This window comes from Rattus norvegicus, chromosome 14 (assembly GCF_021556685.1).
Source record: "Rattus norvegicus strain SHRSP/BbbUtx chromosome 14, alternate assembly SHRSP_T2T, whole genome shotgun sequence".
Taxonomy (NCBI): Eukaryota; Metazoa; Chordata; class Mammalia; order Rodentia; family Muridae; genus Rattus; species Rattus norvegicus.
The window spans coordinates 99,517,927-99,522,208 of record NC_141547.1 but is presented as its reverse complement, the minus strand read 5'-3'; the positions used below and the strand labels follow the sequence as shown (position 1 = coordinate 99,522,208).

Here is a 4,282-nt window from a genome sequence, read left to right as displayed (position 1 = left end):
CATTCTGCATGGGCGCTCTTTCCCTCAGCCCCATGTGCAAAGCATCGTCCACATCCCCGGCACTGAGCAGACAAACATGTCCGTGCTAGCCGCTGTGCTCTCCCACGGGCTTTGGTTTCTTTATTCTTGTTTGAACAACCATAAAGTGGGTTTGGCCTAGTGCTGCTTGTGTTAAAATGTTAATTTTGATCCCCACACCTGCTTACACAAGTGTCTGCACGCAAGACACTGAGGGACCCTACCCCGGGTTGGCTCCAATTGGTAAATAAAGATGACCGGCAGCCAATGGCTGGGCAGGACAGACAGAGGCGGGACTTTTAGGATTCCCAGGCTTGGGAGAGAGAAGGGAGGAAGAAGCAGAATCCCCATGAGAGGGGCATAGGACAGAGCAGCCAAGTAAGAATTATGGTAAGTGGCTCCAGTGGCTTCTTCCTAGATTGGGGTAGCAGAGATGAAATATAGATTTTAAAGGATGTTAACTCCAGAATATTGGAGGGGAGTGTTTGCTAACCTCAGAAAGAATTAGAAATGCTCAACCATCGAGCTTGTCGAGGCATATCAAAATTAACTGGTGTGTGTGTGTGTGTGTGTGTGTGTGTGTGTGTGTGTCTTTCATTCAAAGGAGCTAACCTCTGCTACACAACCACCTTGAACCTGGCCAGCCAGTGGTGATCGAGGCAGAAGTTGATTCTGCTCTTAGGCAGGCAGTCTTTGTTTATTGAGGAAGGCAGACACTACTGAACCATTGACAGAAGAAACAGGGAGACTACTACAAAGTAGGGATCGGGAGCCTCTTGAGAACACACATGGGGTCTCCTCTGCCTTATCAGGTAAGCTGGGCCCGTGAGCGTGAACTGAAAGTACACTGGACGTTAGAGCTGTGGGGATGGCAGCAAGGGCCTGTGAGAGGACACTTTGCCTGAATTCCCACAGGCTTTCATAATCCAAATTCTTAGTCATTGGCAGTTGCTAGGGACATATCCATGTCTCTTCCAAAATGGACTCCATTCTGTTTCCTTCTTCAACTCCATTTAGAAACCGGAAGTTTGAATGTCCGCTGAAACTGTAGGGAGCTTCCTGACAACTCCAGGCACAGGAACGAGCTGGGAAGTCCTTAGCCACGTACCTTCATCTTGAACACTTGGTTCTCAGTCCTCACAGGCCCTGGGAATAGATATACTGCTAGCTCAAAGTTACATTTGAGAAAAACTTCAGCTTGCCCCAGTGGCATGCACGGATGACTTTGAAGCCCAGTCCAGGAATTACAGGTGCAGTAGAATCACAGGTATGCTGAATTCACTCGCCCTCACCTGCGATCGGCCTGGGCTCCCCCCTTATCAAGTTTCAGTTAGATTAAATTTCGCAGCAGGCTCAGGTCTCTGAAACAAGACTTTCTGAAAGAAAAGTTCCGTGTAAGATCAGTGGCAGACCTGCCTTATAGACCAAAAGCTGCATCATTTCCCCACGCTGAAGCATCCCCAGCCTCTCGAGAACGCTTCGCACTTTGCTCCCTCCTCCTCCAGAACTTCATATAAGATAATATTCGTCCCCAGGAGACGAAGGCTGCCTATCTATAAGACCAGGCTAATGGTGTGGATTGGGAGGAGGAGATAACCAAGCAGGGAATAATAATGTCACCGCCACTGATAGAGTAAAGGGACATAAGCAACTGTGACAACAACAGCACTAGAGATGTCCACCCACAGGGAAGCCGTGTGCCAGCGTGCTGTTCGTGGAGCTCCTTACTTGAGAATAGAAACGACACCTGGGGAATTAGCTGCGCTGTGTTATTTAACATTTTATTTATAACTCCCCTGAGGTTTCTATTATTACTATCATCAGTATTATTTAGTCACTGATGCCTTCAAACATCAAGATCTCAGGCTCCAATAGCCATGTTTGGTTAAAAAAAAAAAAAAGAGGTTCAGTCTCTTGTTGACGGACTATTTTTATAACAGCTTACGTCAGTGGTGGCAAATGGAGGATTTAGAAGTTCTCTTCTAAGGCTCTTTTCGAAAGGATTGTCTGAAGTCTGTCTGTCTCTCCGGACTTGATTGCTCCGTTTTTGTTTTTCAGAGGTGAATTTTGAGCCCAACAGGGAATCCTGTTTTTTGTTTTTTTTTTTTTTTTCTGGAGCTGAGGACCGAACCCAGGGCCTTGTGCTTCCTAGACAAGTGCTCTACCACTGAGCTAAATCCCAACCCCCACCAACAGGGAATCCTTATGGCCGTCTCTTGGTTTAGGGCACAGAAGGGCTAAAATTCTTCATCTCTTTTCAGAAAATGATTCCGTGGTAGACACATGCTTCCTAACCCTTCCAGATGAATCTCTTGAACAACCCCCCCACCCCCACTTTGCAAGGATTTAGCAATCCTTTGATTTCCTTATTTAGCAAAACCATATTTAAATTAAATTACAGGGACTGGAGAGATGGCTCAGCGGTTAAGAGCACTGACTGCTCTTCCAGAGGTCCTGAGTTCAAATCCCAGCAACCACATGGTGGCTCACAGCCATCTGTAATGGGATCCGATGCCCTCTTCTGGTGTGTCTGAAGACAGCGACAGTGTACTCACGTACATTAAATAAATAAATAAATAAATAAATAAATAATAAAAAATTAAATTATAACTTCTAAACAAAACAGATAATTGTATTTATTTTTAATTAAGTATCAGAAGGCATACAACATACCTTGCAATGTGTTTCCAGGAGGAAAGTCAAAGCAAGAATTTCATGAGGTAAACTTCAGTCTGTCTTCCCCTCCCCCTGTTCCTGTCTGTGAGCAAATGCCTAAATGAGTTTAAGTAACTCAACAAGCGCAGAATCAGTCATAGAACCCGTACATGTGAAGTGAACTGAGACTATAACATTACACCACATTTAGCATCTCTTTATTGTGACTTTTGGGGGCTCTCCTGACTCTCTAGGACACTAACCCCAAGTCCATGCTCCTGGCTGTTCTTTGAAGGTCCTCAGAGTAAGTGTGTGACCAAGTGCTCCTCCTGACCCACCAACCGTGGCACTGAGCTGGAATGTTGACTGGTTCTGTGTGTTCAAGACTAGGTATCCCCGTCCCCAACATGGCTCCGAGCTATAATGCCGACTGGTGCTTTTATAGTTGATGGCATTAAGGAAACCTATCTTCCACTCACAGCCATCCCTACAACCCAAACCAATGAAGTCAGCAGACACAGCTTTAATCCAACTAGACTGTGGAACTGAACGCTTAGTTTAGGAGTTGAGGGACCTGTGGCTGGCATCCTCGGGTTATTCGAGTTTAATTAAGGATGCTTCAGAGCCCCACCAGACACAGAACTGGTGATTTTCGTTCATGTAACCCAACATCCCACTCAGGGATCTGGGTGTTTCTTTATACTTAGGGAAATCAGTGTATCTACTTTCCCCCTTTTATTAAGAAAACCATACACAAGACCTAAATAGTGTTTTCCCAGTTTCTACTCATCAAATCTCTTAAAAATTACTACTAACTAGGACACTTTGTTTTGATTGAAATCGGCTGGGTTAAATGCCACATGTTTAGAAAAAGCAGAAGGACTCTAGTAGAAAAACTGGTGGAGGGAGGGCCGTCAGCTCTCTAATGGGGGAGCTCCAAGTAGTGCTCCAGCCTCCTCACCCTGCTGGCTGGCCAATCCTGGCCATGTAGCTGGGCAGAGATTGTCTCTGCTCTCCTCAGCACCAGGAACAGACCAGTTATCTCCAAAAGAGGACTTCACATAGCTATGCCTCTAGGATTCTCCAAGGGGAAAATCCTACAGGAGAAAATCCATATGGACTATGGTCCAGGTGCGACTTAGGGAGGAAAACGAGGCAGAGAATCACCCAAGGATGGGGTGAAATCTAGTATTCAGTTGTTCTCATACCCCGTATCTCTACTTAGCTTTCCTTGTTTATGTAATACCCAAGGTCAATGTAGTAGACCAGTGTAGCCTTCATGTGAAGTTTCTTCCCTTCGCTTTTACCACTCTACCACTTGACCACTTTGCTCTTATGTTTCTCCCCCCAAAACATAGCTGGGCTTATTTGCAAAGCTTCTGTGGCTCAGTCTCCTGAGGGGTGAGACTGTTCTACACTATTGGATTAGCTCTCACCATGTTTCCCTTCTTCTCCGTGTACCCCTTGCCTCGATTCCTACCTAGCAACCTAATGAGTCATGAGTTCCACCATGATTGCTTTCTTCTTTTTATTTACTTTTATTCCCACTCATGCCCACAACACACAGTGCCCTTGGTGTCCCTTCACGTTGTAGAACAATGGGTGCTGA

The 4,282-nt window shown here is 45.7% G+C and overlaps 1 long non-coding RNA gene across 1 annotated transcript; it reads left to right on the top strand.

Annotated features, from left to right (window-relative positions):
- The first annotated feature begins 319 nt into the window (after window positions 1-319).
- On the top strand, window positions 320-2,641 carry LOC102547058 (uncharacterized). Its single transcript, XR_015637733.1, has 4 exons — window positions 320-408; window positions 623-830; window positions 1,036-1,285; window positions 2,420-2,641. It is a non-coding gene; the product is annotated as an uncharacterized LOC102547058 (long non-coding RNA).
- Window positions 2,642-4,282: the final 1,641 nt, after the last annotated feature.